The 16,487-nt window shown below is 45.9% G+C and overlaps 1 non-coding gene across 1 annotated transcript; it reads left to right on the top strand.

The window, feature by feature from the left end:
* The first annotated feature begins 15,904 nt into the window (after positions 1 to 15,904).
* trnan-guu (transfer RNA asparagine (anticodon GUU)) lies at positions 15,905 to 15,986 on the top strand. Its single transcript has one exon. It is a non-coding gene; the product is annotated as a tRNA-Asn (tRNA).
* The last annotated feature ends 501 nt before the right edge of the window (positions 15,987 to 16,487 follow it).

Raw genomic sequence — 16,487 nt, 5'->3', positions numbered from 1 at the left:
CCCAATAGCTCAAATCCTGGCAACATCCTTGTAAATCTGGTCTCCCTTCAAGTTTCACAATATCTTTCTGATAGGAGGGAGACCAGAATTGAATACAATACTCCAAAATAACCGAATGAATGTGCTGTACAGCAGCAGCATGGCCTCCCAATTCATATAGTCAAAGCACTGACCAATGGCAAGCATGCCAAATGGCTTCTACCGAATTCTATCGAACTGTAACACAACTTTCAAGGAATTTTGAAACTACACTCCAAAACCTTTTTGTTCAGCAACACTCCACAGGACCTTACCATTAAGTGTCTACCTCCTGCCCTGATTTGCATTTCCAAAATGCAGTGCCTCACATTTATCTGCACTAAACACCATTCGCTGCTCCTCAGCCGATCAGCCCACCTGATCAAGATCTCATTGTACTCTGATGTAAATCTTCTGTGTGTCCACAACAACATCAGTTTTGGTGTCATTTGCAAACTAACCAACTATCACTGCTGTGTTCACATCCAAATGATCTATATAAATAATGAAAAACAGTGGACCCAGCACTGATACTTGTCGCACACCACTGGTTACAACCCACCAGTTCGAAAAGCAATCCTCCATCACCACCCTCTATCTCCTACCTTCGAGCCAATTTTGTATCCACATGGTTAGTTTTCCATGTGCATTCCATGTGAACTAACCTAGTTAACCAGTTTACCATGTAGAACATTGTCAAATGCCTTAATGAAGTCTATATCGCAATGTGCACCTCTGCCTCAATGAATCCTCTTAGTCAGTTTCTTCACAAAATCTCAGTCAATTTCGTGAGACACCATTTCCTATGCTTAAAGCTACGTTGACGATTCCGTATCAGTCCATGCCATTCAAAATACATGCAGACCTTGTGCCTCATAATCCATACCAACAACTTGCCCATCACTGACGTCAGGCTAACCGGCTTTCCCTTACCATCCTTCTTAATGTTTTTAAAGTAATGACATCACGTTATCAAACCTCCTATCTTCTGGCACCTCACCTGTGACAATCAATGATACAAGTATCTCAGCATGTGACCCAGCAATCCCTTCCCTAGCTTCCCACAGAGTTCGAGGTTACAGCTTATCAGGTCCTGGGGTCCTTTCCATCTTTACAGGCTTTACGAACTCCAGCATCTCTTCTTCTGTAATACAGATACTTTTCAAGATGTCACTGTTAATTTCGGAAGATCCTTAGCTTCCATATCATTCTGCACAGTAAATACTGGTGCAAGGTGCTTGTTTAGTATCGCCTCCATCTCCTGTTGTTCTGCACATCTGAAGCCTTGCGGATATTTATGTGACCCAAAAATCTCCCGTGTTACTCTTTCGTTCTTAATGTGTTGGTACAGTACCTTTGAATTTTCCTTAACCCTATTTGTCAAAGCTATCTCAAGCCCCCTTTATGGCCTCCGGATTTCCCTTTTAATTATAGTTCTACTGGCGATAGACTCTTCTCGACAGTCACTTTAAATCTGGAATTCAGAGGCTGATGACGATGATATATCTAGTTTTGATTGTTTGAAATACCCAACTCGTTCGCTGATGCCCTTGAAGGAAGCAAACAGCCATCCTTACCTGGTCTAGGTTACATGTGACTCCAGACCTACAACAATATGGTTAACTGTTAACTGCCTCTTGGCAATTAGTGATGGGCAAAATTGCAGGCTAAGCCAGTTATACTCTCATCCCGTGAATGAATACTGTAAAAACATCGACTCCTGATATCCTTATATGACATTGGCATCCCTCTTACCCGTGACCAGGCCATCAATTTCTCCAATCCGCCAGCATTCCTTACACCTTCCAGCCTTACCCCTCACCCTAAAAGGGGCATACTGTCTCTGGCCTCTTGATATCTCATTTTTGAAGGCTTCCCACTTCTGAGCTGGCCCCTTATCTGTGAATATCGATTCCAATCCAGTTTGGAAGTTAGAGTCACAGTGTCATAGAGATGTGCAGCATGGAAACAGACCCTTCGGTCCACCTCATCCATGCCGACTAGATTTCCCGACCCAATCCAATCCCACCTGCCAGAGTCCTGCCCACTTCCCTCCAAACCCTTCCTATTCATGCACTCATCTAAATGCCTCTTAAATGTTGCAATCGTACCAGCTTCCACCACTTCCTCTGGCAGCTCATTCCATACACGTACCACCCTCTGTGAAATATTGTCCCTTCAGTCACTTTTATATCCTTTCCCTCTCACCCCAAACCTATACCCTCTCGTTCTGGACTCTCGGACCCCAGGCAAAAGACTTTGTCCATTTACTCTATCCAAGTTCTTGCCTAATATAATCAAATTAGCCTTCCTCCAATTTAAAACATTATCGTTTAGATCCACTTCATCCTTTTCCATTTCTGTTTTAAAACTAATAGAATTATGATTACTTGTTCCAAAGTGCTTCCCCACTGATAACTCAATCTCCTGTCCTACCTCATTTCCCAAGGGTAGGTCAAGTTTATGTTCTTCTCTTTGATGGAGAGCATTGTACAAGCAACTGCAGCTTTGTGACTGTTAGTGGTTTCAACAGAATCTATGACTCACTGGTCTGAATCCAAGAATAATTTGTCTCAGTGACGTTTTCATTGAATGTGACAGACGGATTGTCTGTACGAGTCTGAGCAAGTTTCTGGTGCTATCTTATCAAACTCACCTCATTAACTACCCACTCCACCCCATGGTGTCCCTCTTATTCAATACCAGCCCGATTGTCACACCCATCATGGCTGGAGGTACTCACCATCGCTCGGATGCCCCTGGATATTCCGTGATCTCTGGCACTGGTGCCATCTTCAAAAGGCCAATGGGCAGTCGGTTGAGCTTTCTTAGTTAGAAGTTGCCCTGCACTGTTTACCTTGAGCATGGCAGATAAGGGACAATTACAACACGGTTTTTTGGACAGGGGTTTGGAAGACCTGGTGGATGGGCTAGTACAGAGTTAGACCATTCTCTTCCCAGAGGGACCCACACCACCAGACCCCCTGAGCATTGTACGAGCTCACCACCCAGCTCAGTGCTGTATCTGCGGTCTGAGGAAATGCCTAGCAATACAGGACAAGTATCAATCACCTTCCCCACTCCGTCAGGGTAAGGGTCACGTATTCTCTCTGCTCCCTCGCACTCACTGTATATTTGTTGTAGCACCAACCACCGAACTAGGCTCATGCTCCACCACTCTCACTCTTGCACCTTCTCTCCCTCTCTCTCTCTCTCCTAATTTTACTCCACTATACCACCCACACTAATAACGCAACATGGCCGTAACACTATGGACTAACTCCCTCCTGACACCTCACCATTTCCCCTGCCACACCTACACCAGAACTAAGAGCAGGGCCACCCACTGCAACCTTCCCTCCCTCCCTCCTTTTGTACCATTCCAGGAGAAACAGCCTGGAATAGGACAGAAATGGTCAAGCCGGGTGGTGGAGTGCCCGATATCCGCTAACTCATCCCACCACCACCACCCCCCCCCCCCCACCACGCCACCACCACATGGGGAGGACCCTGCTACGAGTTGGAGAGGACCGGGATGCCTCGTGTGGAGATTCTGAAACATCCACAGCTCACCAAACGAGTAAGGAGCAATGTTCAGTGAAGGGCAATTCTCACTTTAAACCCACTGGCAGTTCCGTTTCCCCCGGCACAACTTAGAAACCGTGGCCCTGATGCCATCTCTCTTTTGTGTCGAGCTGGTATAAATGGAAACTCCAGCATCTCGGTGGCCGGAGGGTGGGCTCACAACACATCGTCGCCATTACCTCCCAGGAAGGGAGCACGGAGGCTCCCTCCTATACCTCCTGCTGTAAAAAGCTCAGGTACTGAAAATAATCTGTGACATTTACTGCTCTCCTCACTTGTCCTGTCATGTCCAATAATCTGTCCTCATATATATCCAGCATCCTGTGCTCCTGCAGCCCTTTTATAACTGTACAGATATTTTATATTGTCTGTCAATGTTATTCCTACCAAAGTGCATCATCTCACACTGCTCTGCATTGATGCTCATCTGCCATAAAACAGAACACTACACCAATTTGTCACTCCCCTTTTGGAGTTCCACACTGTCCTCCACACACTTTACAATTCTTCCAGGTTTGGTTTCGGCAAGCATTGAAATTGTCCTACAATCACTCTCCACTCATACTTACTGACTCTCTCACTGGTGTGAACAAGCACAATACGAAAACACTCACCAAGAACAGACTGAAAAAAACTGACACATACCAGAGTCCAAGTGATATATTGACAAAGTTACCGGAGCAAGAGAAATACTGACAGACACTCCATGTCTGTATTAGTGTCAGTGTATGAGTGAGTGTCTCTATGTCTCTGTGTTCGTGTGTGTTTATCTGTGTGTATCAGCGAGTCTGGCAGTCGCTGTGGTGTTAATGTGATGTACTATCCCCCTGACATGATTTTCTGAGGAAGGGGTACTCAACCCAAAACATTAACTTCCATTTCTGCCCACAGATGGTGACAGACTTGCTGAGCTTTCTGTCGCACTCAGTCTCTGCTGGTCTCCCCACCCCTCTGTACAGGTGGTAATGGAGGGCGAAAATCATAGGGATTCAGTTTCGGAAGGACAGAGGGAATGTATCAGCTCACAGCACCATCCAAACTGAGAGCACCATCAACACACATATACGCACACACACACACTACAAACACGCACACACACACAGGCATGTACACACATAGAGCTGCAAACAGACACTCATGCACAGATACACAATACTCATAGCCACCCCCACACACACTTACACACACACTACAAACGCGTGCTCACACAGAGACACGTGCACACAGACATATACAGCTGCACACAGACACTCACATACAGATGCACATACCTATAGCCACCCTACACACGCACTTACAAACGCACACACACGCGACACACACCCAGACGCAGAGCCACACACACAAAGAGACATACACACGCCCATGACACACACACACGCACACAAAATGATTACACTCATGCAGATATATATACATACATGCACACATACGCATGCACTCACACAGACACACACACACACCCGCAGAACACACACAGACACAGATTTCATTCGTTTCTTCATTCCAACCCCCCACCAGAACTTATCTCAGATCCATCCTTCCAACTCGGCACCTCCCTCTTGAACTGTGCTACCTGTCGGTCTTCATTCCCACTATCCACTTCACTCTTTGCTCCAACCTATCACCTTCACTCGACCATCATTTATTTGTCGCCTTCCCAGCTGCCTTACCCAAGCACCATCCCCTTCCATTTATCGTTCGGCCCACATGGTCCACAAGCCTCGTTACTAATGATGAGATTATGCTCGAAATTCCAACTTTCATGCTCCTTGGATGCTGCCTGAAATTCTGTGCTTTTCCAGCACCACACTCTTTGACATAGACACACACGCACCCACAGACACAGAAACACACACACAGACACACACGCACACACAGACACAGAAACACACACACAGACACACACACACAGACAAACACAAAGACAACCATGCTTCCCACGCTTGAAAACATCCACACTCCCCACACAGAGACACCCACACTGCCCACACACACACACATACTCACACACAGACAGGCATACACACTCAAACAAACATGCACACTAATACACATAGACACCCACCCTCCCCACAAATGCATATTTACTCTCATACACGGACAGACACACTCAGCCAGACACACAACTAACACATATGCAGACACGCAAAAAGCACATGTACGTACTTACATGCACAAATGAACACACAGACAGAAACACAGACACACACACACACAGGCACACAGATACATATTGATATGCACATACACTGGCACACAGACAGAGGCATACATACATTGACACATAGAAAACACCCTTACAAGCCCCCTACACACAGACACCCACACTCCTCACACACACGCAGAATCACAGATACACAGAGACACACAATCACTTGGACACACACAAAACAAGCACATATTATCACACAGACACACAGAGATGCACAGAGACATGCACACACCAACACACACCAACACAGACATACAGGCATGCACACACAGAGGTAGACATACATTGACACATGTACACACACAGTGACAAGATCCATTGAATCGGATTCCGTGAAAAACAAAAGCCGATGGAATGAAAAGTGCCATGAGAGCGAGAATATAACATTATATGTGAGGAAGTTGTTTTCCAGACTCGATGAGAGTGCACAATGCTATTTCCAGGGATCAATGTCTGGATAAGTAGACAGAATTAGCATCGGCTGTTATTGTACTGCATCTTTTGTAAAATTTGCGAAAGCACAGGCCTTTTCGATAGAGGGGTCAACTTCAAAATCTTCAATGATACAAAACACACAAATGAGGTGAACAACAAAGCAACCACAGAAACTCGTGTTACGTCATGGGGTAAACGCCCCGGCTCAACCTTTGCTCAAATTCGCTCTCTGTCAAATTCCTGAGCCAGAGTTTCGAACAGTGAATGGTCTATGTTAATAAACACTGCTCGAATTTCACAACTTCTGTATTTAATACGCCCCTACATGTATGTCTGACAATAGAAATTGCTCCCTCACTGTGTTACTTCAGCACACGTAGAGAAAAAATAAACATGAGAACAACAGTCACGTATGTGACGGGGATTTGACCCGATGCACACCTCTTCCCACCCTACCTCCTGCACACCTCTTCCCACCCTACCTCTTGCATTACACCTCTTCCCACCCTACCTCTTGCAAAAATGCCATTCCATATTCCCAATTTCTCCCCCTCCGCCGGACCTGTTCCCAGGCGGACCAGTTCCACCACAAAACACACAAGATGGCCTCCTTCTTTAGAGACCGCAATTTCCCTTCCCACGTGGTTAAAGATGCCCTCCAATGCATCTCATCTACATTCGGCACCTCCGCCCTCAGACCCCACCCCTCCAACCGTAACAAGGACAGAACGCCCCTGGTGCTCACCTTCCACCCTACAAACCTTCGCATAAACCAAATCATCCGCTGTCATTTCTGCCACCTCCAAACAGACCCCACCACCAGGGATATATTTCCCTCCCCACCCCTTTCCGCCTTCCACAAAGACCGTTCCCTCTGTAAGTACCTGGTCAGGTCCACGCTCCCCTACAACCCACCCTCCAATCCTGGCACTTTCCCTGCCGCCTCAGGAACTGGAAAACCTGCGCCCACACCTCCTCCCTAACCTCTCTCCAAGGCCCTAAAAGAGCCTTCCACATCCATCAAAGTTTTATTTGCACATCCACTAATATCATTTATTGTATCCGTTGCTCCCGATGTGGTCTCCTCTACATTGGGGAGACTGGGCGCCTCCTAGCAGAGTGCTTTAAGGAACATCTCCGGGACACCCGCACCACTCAACCACACCGCCCTGTGGCCCAACATTTCAACTCCCCCTCCCACTCTGCCGAGTACATGGAGGTCCTGGGCCTCCTTCACCAAAGCTCCCTCACCACCAGAGGCCTGAAGGAAGAACGCCTCATCTTCCGCCTCGGAACAATTCAACCCCAGGGCATCAATGTGGACTTCAACAGTTTCCTCATTTCCCCGTCCCCCACCTCGCCCTAGTTCTAAACGTCCAGATCAGCACTGTCCCCATGACTTGTCCGGACTTCTCGTCCCTGCCTAGCTCCTTTTCCACCTATCCACTCCACCCTCTCCTCCCTGACCTTTCACCTTAATCCCCTCCCCCAATCACGCATGGTACTCTACGCTACTTTCTCCCCACACCCACCCTCCTCTACCCTCCTCCACGCTTCAGGTTCACTGCCTTTATTCCTAATGAAGGGATTCTGCCCGAAACGTCGATTTCGAAGCTACTCGGATGCCGCCTGAACTGCTGTGCTCTTTCAGCACCACTAATCCAGAATCTGGTTTCCAGCATCTGCAGTCATTGTTTTTACCGCCTTGCAGTTCTTCCCCACACTGTGTCACACAGCAGGGTCCTTCGGTGAAATGAACAGCCGTGAATGACATGTAGATCAGTATGTTAGAGACAGCATTTCGACACAGATACAGTTCCCTATTATTAGAACAAGCAGCACTGATGATGAATAACCTCAGATAGAAGCAAGTGATAGAGATTTACCGTGGACTCGATGGGCTGAACGGCTTCTGTCGGCACGTGAATGACGTCACCCGTCTCTGCCGTCCCTCTGTCTCTGTGACAGAGTGGCTGAGGGAGAAATAATGGCTCATTTTTAATCCTCCCTTCCACTTTGGACTGTCTGCAGCCCCGCAGCCCCTGGCTGTGGGGATGGTTCTCAGTGAGTGAGGGTTTCATTCGGAGTCGCTTCATCTGGGACAGTTGGGACTCAGATGTTAACCGATGCCCGATTGCAGTAAAGAAACCGACGGCTCTGAAACAAAAGCCCTCCTGCTGGATTGTTCTGTGAAGATTGATTCTGTACATCCAATGGGCAACACCAAAATGCACTGATTTGAATTTTACTGAGGGAAGAGAGTCCACAGCCCATTTCTCTCTTTCCCACCAGCTCAGCATCTTTCTCTCTCTCTCAAATAAATGATATTTGGAGGAAGTTCGCAATCAAAGTTGCTAGGTTCCAGCGGCGCTCTTGCACCTGACTGTGCCCGTGAGAGGAAGCTTCAGAGCATATCCGTTTTACATCCCCTCATAATGCCTGCAAGTGGAGGGACATGGCTGAATACTCTGCCAATAGAGACAGCTCAGTCCACGGTGATGGGATAAACAGCACCGTCCCGCGTGGGGACATTCTGCCGATCAGACATAGGCCACTTTATCATTCAGATCATACCAGAGTGAGAACGCGCGAGAAGACCAAGCGGTCACTCGTACCTGTGCCAACTCGGGAGTTGCAAAAGATTGGTGAAAGTGGAAAGTGGATTTGTTCACGTTTCACGTGTTTCCGTGAAGCAGGAAGCAGAAGAAGATACACAGTGATGCGATTGAGATCTGACTACAGGAGCAGCAAATAAGTTGTACAGCGCAGGGGAGAGCTTTGAAGTATTGAATTCTGGCTAATGGGACGATCATGCTTTTACTAGGCCACGCTGCTACAGAGGAAACTATGTCAGTGTCTCTCAGCATTGTGATGTCACAGGCAAATGTCGCTGTTACACTGCAGGAAATTCCTTTTTCCAATCTGAGTCCGGACCATATGTAAAGGTGCAGCTTATATATCAAATCCTTTCACATAATTAATTCCACTGCACCTCAGTGTGTTGTATTGTCTCCTTTCCACTTTACCTGTCATTGTGCCTGCACTGAAGTTGATTTTCTCCTTGTGCGAGTCTTTTACAATCAGGGTGATGTGATGCAGTTGTACTGACCCATCTTCTGGCAGAATTTTCCACTTCATTTCAGCCCGCCCTAACTTCGCTATCTGATACCATTCCCATTGTTTAGATGTTAAGCGCTCGTCTCAGATCCAGCCTGCCCTCACCCAAAATAAATGGAAAATTCGGTCACACTGTGATCACTGCAAGCGAGGGATATATTCACTCTAAGGTCATTGATAATTCCAAGAATAAAGTTAGGACTGCAGATGCTGGAGATCAGAGTTGGTAGTGTGATGTTGGAAAAGCACAGCAGATCAGGTAGCATCCGAGGAACAGGAGAATTCAGGTTTCAGACTGAAGCCCTTCATCAGGAATAAGGCTTGTGAGTCGGGGCTGAAAGATAAATGGAAATGGTGTGGGGTTAAGGGGAAATAGCTGGAAAGCAATAGATGGATGAATAGGAGGGAGAAGATAATAGGTCAGAAATAGCAGTGATGGAATGGGTCGAGAGGGCGGTGCCGAGTTGAAGGCTTGGGCTTGGGGGAGGGGAAATGAAGTAACTGTTCAAATTCACATTTATCCCGTGTGGTGTTAGGGTCCCACGCCGGAAGGTGTGGCGTCCCTCCTCCAGGCGTTGGGTGGTAACGGTTTGGCAGTGGAGGAGGTCCAAGACCTGATGTCTTTGTTGGGGTAGGAGGGGGAGTTGAAGTGTTCAGCCACGGGTTGGTGACGTTGATGGTGGTGGGTTTCCCAGAGATGTTCTCTGAAATGATCTGCAAGAAGGTTTCCTGTCTCCCTGATGTAGAGGAGACCGCACTGGGCGCAACGGATTCAGTATATGACATTGGTAGCTGTAAAGGGGAATTTCTAATGGATGTGGAATGATCCATTCAGGCCGAGGCTGAGGTGAGGGGAGTGGTCTGTGTGCTCGTTTCACCCTTCCTTTGGTGGCAGTGAAAGGTGCCAGGACAGGGTTGTGGGCTTATGGGGGCATGTGTGGACCTGAAGAGGGGGTCATGGGGGGAATGGGCTTTACGGAATTTTGGCAGGGCTGGGCAGCGAAATATATCTCTGGTGGTGGTGTCTGTTTGGAGGTGGCATCAGTGACAGACTATGATGCGTTTATGCGGAGTTTCATGGGGTGTAAGGTGAGCACCAGGTGGTTCTGTCCTGGTTGCGTTGAGAGGCGTGGCTTCAAGGGTGGTGGTGTGTGAAATGGAGATGTTGAACGAGAGGGCGCTGTCAACCACGTGGGAAGGCAATTTGTGATTGTGGAAAAAGGAGACCAACTGGCTCTTTATGTGGTGAAATTGGTCATCCTGGGAACAGATGTGCTGGAGGTGGAGGAATTGGGAATAAGGAATGTCGTTCTTACACGAGATAGGGTTGGAGGAGATGTAGTCTAGATACACGGTGGCCCAGTGGTTAGCACTGCTGCCTCACAGCGCCAGAGACCTGGGTTCAATTCCCGCCTCAGGCGACTGACTGTGTGGAGTTTGCACATTCTCCCCGTGTCTGCGTGGGTTTCCTCCGGGTGCTCCGGTTTCCTCCCACAGTCCAAAGATGTGCACGTCAGGTGAATTGGCCATGCTAAATTGCCCTTAATGTTGGGTAAAGGGGTAAATGTACAGGAATGGGTAGGTTACGCTTCGGTGGGTCGGTGTGGACTTGTTGGGCCGAAGGGCCTGTTTCCACACTGTAAGTAATCTAATCTAATCTAAACATGTGGGGTCAGTGGGCTTGTAATATATGCCTGTAATTCGTCAGTCGCCAGAGTCGGTGATGGAGAGGTCCAGGAAGGTGAGGGAAGTTGCCAACATGATCCGGATAAATTTGAGGTCGGAGTGGAAGGTGTTGGTAAAGTTGGTGAGCTATTCAACCTCCTCGTTGGAGCACCAAGTGGACTCAAACATTCATCAATGTAGCGGAGGAACAGGTGGAGGATGGTGCCTGTGTAATTGCGAAAGATGGACAGTTCCGCGTATCTGACAAACAGGCAGGCATAGCTAGGTCCTATGTGGGTGCCCATGGCGACCAGTTTCGATGGAGGAAGTGGGAGAATTGGAAAGAGAAGTTGTTGATTGTGAGGACCAGTTCAGCCAGGTGGATGAGGATGTCGGTGGAAAGGTACTGGTTGGGATGGTGTGAGATTAAGAAATGGAAGGCTTGCAGACTTCTGTCATGGCAGATAGATTTGGACAGGGACTGGATGACCATGGTGAAGATGACGCGTTGAGGGCCAGGGAAACGAAATTCTTGGAGAAGGTGAAATCCATGGGGGTGTCACGAATGTAAGTGGGCATTGCCTGAACTGGGGAGAGAGGATTGTGTCGAGGTAGGAAGAGATGGTTCGGATGGGACAGGCTCAGGATGAGACAATAGGTCGACTGGGGCAGTCAGGTTTGTGAATCTTAGGAAGGAGGTAGAATCGGGAAGTGCGCAGTTCCCGGACAATGAGGTTGAAGTTTATGGATGGGAGATGCCCAGATGTGATGAGATTGTGGATGGTCTGGGAGATGATGGTTTGGTGAGGGGAGGAGAGTTTGTGATCGTGGTGTGTCGGAGAAGGTGCCTGCGAGTTGGCACCTGGCTTCAGCTTTGTTCCTCTCCCCGACTCACAAGCCTAATTCCTGATGAATGCCTTTTGCCTAAATCGTCCATTCTCCTGCTCCTCGGATGTTGCCTGACCTGCTGTGCTTTTCTAGTACAACACTCTCCACTCATTCATTATTACTGTATCATTTCACACTACCAGGTCCATGCTGTCTGTTTGATTCTAATGAGCACTGTTCTCATGAACTGCGGCAAAATCTGCCAATCTGAAACAAAAACAGAAATTGCTGTAAAATCACAGGTGAGCTGGCAGCATCTGTGCAGATGAATCACAGTTAACGTTTCACATCCATTGGGTCCGTCTCTCCACAGATGCTGCCAGACGTCCTGAAATATTCCAGCAACGTCTGTTTTTGTTTGATTTTCAACATCAGCAATTTTTTTCATTTTGTTTTCTTATTTTCTGCCAATATGATTTGGCTAAAGATTACGTTAAATGTTTTAATTATGACTGTGATGGAACGGCCAGATTCCACCAGCCGGCTCCTTTTATTTGGTTCACGTGACCAATGCTTTTCCGCTGGGTCACCGCACCCTACAGCTGCAGTGCATATAAATTGACAAGATTGTGGCATTCTCTCGGATTGGTAATCAGGAGCGAGATTGATTGAAATTGTTGAAAACATAAGATAAACTGGGAAAATATGGGATATTAAACGGGAAACTGAAAGGGAAAGAGAGAAAAGCGAATGACAGTTTTTTGACAAAATGGAAATGTAATTGCTCAAGATTCAGAAAGTGCTTTCATCCACAAACATACCATAATATGGAATGTAATTTTTAGGACAACCAATGCAAGCAGATAGCAAAATCTTATTTTTAAAGTCTTGCTGCAATTGTTTTGGTTTTAATGAACGCACACATGGGATTCAGTGCTGTAATGATCTGCTAAAATGGAGAAGGAAATCCTTGCCTTCGTGGATACGTGGGGAATGTTCACTGATTCATCCCAGTCATGGCAGGACTGTCCTCTGGAATCGTATGAGTAAAATCTTTCAATGTTCCATGGAGTTTCGAATGAGTGGTGAAGGGAATGTCTCCATTCACAAATTAATCATTCAGTAGAATTCAATACAGGGACCCATGAAATGATGAACAAATTGAACAAGAATACGGGCATACGATACACAATAACGACGACAATTACTCTGTGAAAACTGTTGATTTCAGATCCACGGTGGCCTTTGGTGATGGCATTTACTGTCCAGAACCAGTCTGCACTGGAATGACGGGAGACACCCTCGGAAGTATTTGAACTTCAGTAACCTTAAGAAATAGCCGAGACTGACTCAGGACACGGGGATTTAGAGATGTTGGCCTTACAAACCTTTCAGACATTCCGTGGAAGAATAAAGGAAGTGATAGATAATTTTCGTCTCCATGGAGACGATGTTCATGAACTGGATAGATAATAATTTACCTTATTGGAGTTTATAAATAGAGGCGTCATATTTAAAAAGCAAAGAGTTCATAGTGTAACTGTAAAATCTTTCGGTCACCCTCAGTGGGAGTATTGTATGTAATCCTTGGCCTCATTCTCCACCAAAGACATGTGAAGAAGTTAGAAAGGGCATAGACGCTGTTTCCTGGATAGCAAGATATTAGAAAGCCAAGTGATGTTGTTTACTGAGACATAAAAATATCAGAAAGGATACAAACGGGATGATGGAAAGAATGAAGGAGGTTATTCACGAGATTTGGAGATGCTGGAGTAGAAAAACGCAAGTTTGATGAAAACAAATGAGATTTTCACATAACGCGAGGCTTGAATGAGTAAATCGGGAAAGTCTCTCTTTCGAGTGAATCAATAACATTCGTTAGAGCTTGAAAACCATTAGTGAATGATTAAGAAAAGTTTGGATGAGAGTTTCTTCCACTCAATAGATTTATTTAAATCGTGAACGACTGTCCAGAAATAAAACGTAGAAGCTGACTTCAGAGTGTTTTAAAAGATACACGAGCAAACGTACAAGGAGATAATTTACCATTGAGTGAAAGTCAGTGTGGTTGCGTAACAATTTCGAATTTGTTGACTTCAGACACAAAGATATTTCATGAACATGTACAACTGAATAAGACTGAGTATAACAAGTTCATGGATTGGTAAGGGGTGTCCTATTATTCAAGGGGAAACTCTGTAAATGGAGCTGATGTCGTACAATAACTGCAGACAGAAGTTATATCCTAATGACTAGGAATTGAATCGTCACTTGGAGATGCAACACCTACTTTAAAGATTTGACCACATTCACATGATGTTATGTACATTTCGTACATTCTTAACTCCACCCAAGAAATCCACCAAGAAGACTCTGTCCTTTTGTATTGTTAACCCTCTGTACTTCTGTGCAGCACGCCATTTAAGATAAAATATGCTCACACCAAAATTCAGTTCAATACAATATTCAAACGATCCTATGTGACTTCTTTTTTTTATTATTGCAGCAACTTTGTGAGTTTGGAACAAACTGTGTAACATGAAACCAATTCAACATCTATTTTCCCGGAATTTAAAGCAGTGCACATGGGAAACGTTATCCATCTGGTGAAAAATCACCTTCGGCTCTCTCTCCACATATGTCTCTTCACGTTTAGATACTTGCAGTATGTTTGTTGATCAAGGAGTCATTATCCAGAAAAAGTTGTTTCTCAATCCACAAACACGGGTCTTTTCACATAAACTTAGCTTTGCTCAATATCACCTTTTGTCCGTACCCCTCAACAAGAGGACAAATTGAAGCTGCTCCATGTGAGGCTCAAAATTGAAACTTCGGCACAGCACAGTCCACTATACTGGAACAGAGATACCGTGCACTGGTGACCTTCAGCACAGGAGCAAGACATTAATGCTTACCTCCACATTCCTGGTTTTACCTAAACGTTTGGGAAACCGAGTTTCTCTGATTCCATGGCTAGTAAACGGGGATTTTTTGATCATCTTCACCAGTGTTTCTGTCCCCGAGTGAGGAAAGTGATGAGTTACTCATTGTAAAGATGTCGATTGATGAAAAGTACAATTTCATATTTTGCCTTCATTAACTCATGAGCTTTTTATTTTGTTCTGCATCTGTCGAAATCTTAAAATCTTCATCTTGAACAGACTCAATGACAGATCTCCATTGTGTCTCTGGCTTCAAATTTCATAGTGTAAACTCCCTCTGAATTCTTCCACCGCATTCCGCTGTTTGGGAAGTGTTCCTGTTGTGGGAAATGCACTTCCCCGTGTGTCACGTGCTGCTCCCAGCATGCACACTGGCACTGCACTCATTTTCCTTCTGACACTTGCTCACTGTGTTGCTGTGATCATACAGTGACTTGGTGTCGCACGCCCAGGAAAAATGATACACATCAAGGTTTTTGCATTGTTGAGTTCAATTGTCAGTTTAACCTTTATTGTGGATTTTGAAATTGTCTGTTCTGTACACAAGTGCGTGTCAAAAACATCTGAGCGGAAGTTAGGTCTTCCGAATAATGACATTGAGCACTATGCACTCTCCTCCAGTCTGGAAAACAATTCCTCACAGGCAATTTAATAGACAATAGACAGCAGGTGCAGTAGTAGGTCATTCTGCCCTTCGAGCCAGCACCACCATTCATTATGATCATGGCTGAACATCCTCAATCTGTATCCTGTTCCTGCCTTATCCCCATAACCCTTGATTCCACTATCCTTAAGAGCTCTATCCAACTCTTTATTGAAAGAACACCTCCTGCTCTCTCGGGTTCTTCATTCCGTTGACTTCAAATTTCACAGAATTTAACAGAACTTGTGACATAGTCATTTCCTCATTTTTGTTCAGATCACTGTCTGCATAGTGTGACAGTGGGAGTGCACTTGCAGCAACCCAGGGGTCAGACCATCGTCTTTGAACCGTACTGTGTTATTTCTCATTTCACCAATACCAAAAAGAAATATCTGCTGCTCTGCATGATTTACGAAATTCAATTATTTATAAGGTCATAGCTTTTCGAGTATCTGTGACGAGGTGGCCGAGAGGTTAAGGCGATGGACTGTTAATCTATTGTGCTTTGCACGCGTGGGTTCGAATCCCACTCTCGTTGCTGTCTTCAATGGTGCGGTTTTCAGCTGTCGCATTGAAACTGGAACTCCAATGGTCAGCTTATATGCATTGTCGCTATTACAAAATCTCAAGGAATAGTTTGTGCCGTTTGACTAAACTGCATTGAAGTGTAGTTTGCTTTGGGATAATGAAAAGGAGCGCGATTTTCTTTTTCAAGTCAAGCTGCTGTTAACGTTTTTTCGTATGAGAGCTGCGAAATGCATGTTTATGCAAAGGGATTCTTAATGAATGTTTTGTCAGATGAAATCTGGAGGAAGTTGAGTAGAAGTAATTCATCCTGGTGAGAAGAGCACAGCGAAACAGCACAAAATAATGGAGCTATTTCAAAGGGGCAGGGCGTGGGTGTAGGGGCACTGAGAACTGGCTGTAAATGCACAGTGGAGAATTGCCGCTGTGGGTGCCGTGCATGGGCACGGAGAGACTTACACATTGGTCTCGCCCTCGCCCCTTGCTCTCGCCATTGATGAATGCTGGACATAAG

The sequence above is a fragment of the Chiloscyllium punctatum genome, unplaced genomic scaffold (genome assembly GCF_047496795.1).
Source record: "Chiloscyllium punctatum isolate Juve2018m unplaced genomic scaffold, sChiPun1.3 scaffold_105, whole genome shotgun sequence".
NCBI lineage: Eukaryota > Metazoa > Chordata > Chondrichthyes > Orectolobiformes > Hemiscylliidae > Chiloscyllium > Chiloscyllium punctatum.
This window is presented reverse-complemented; position numbering and strand designations above follow the sequence as displayed.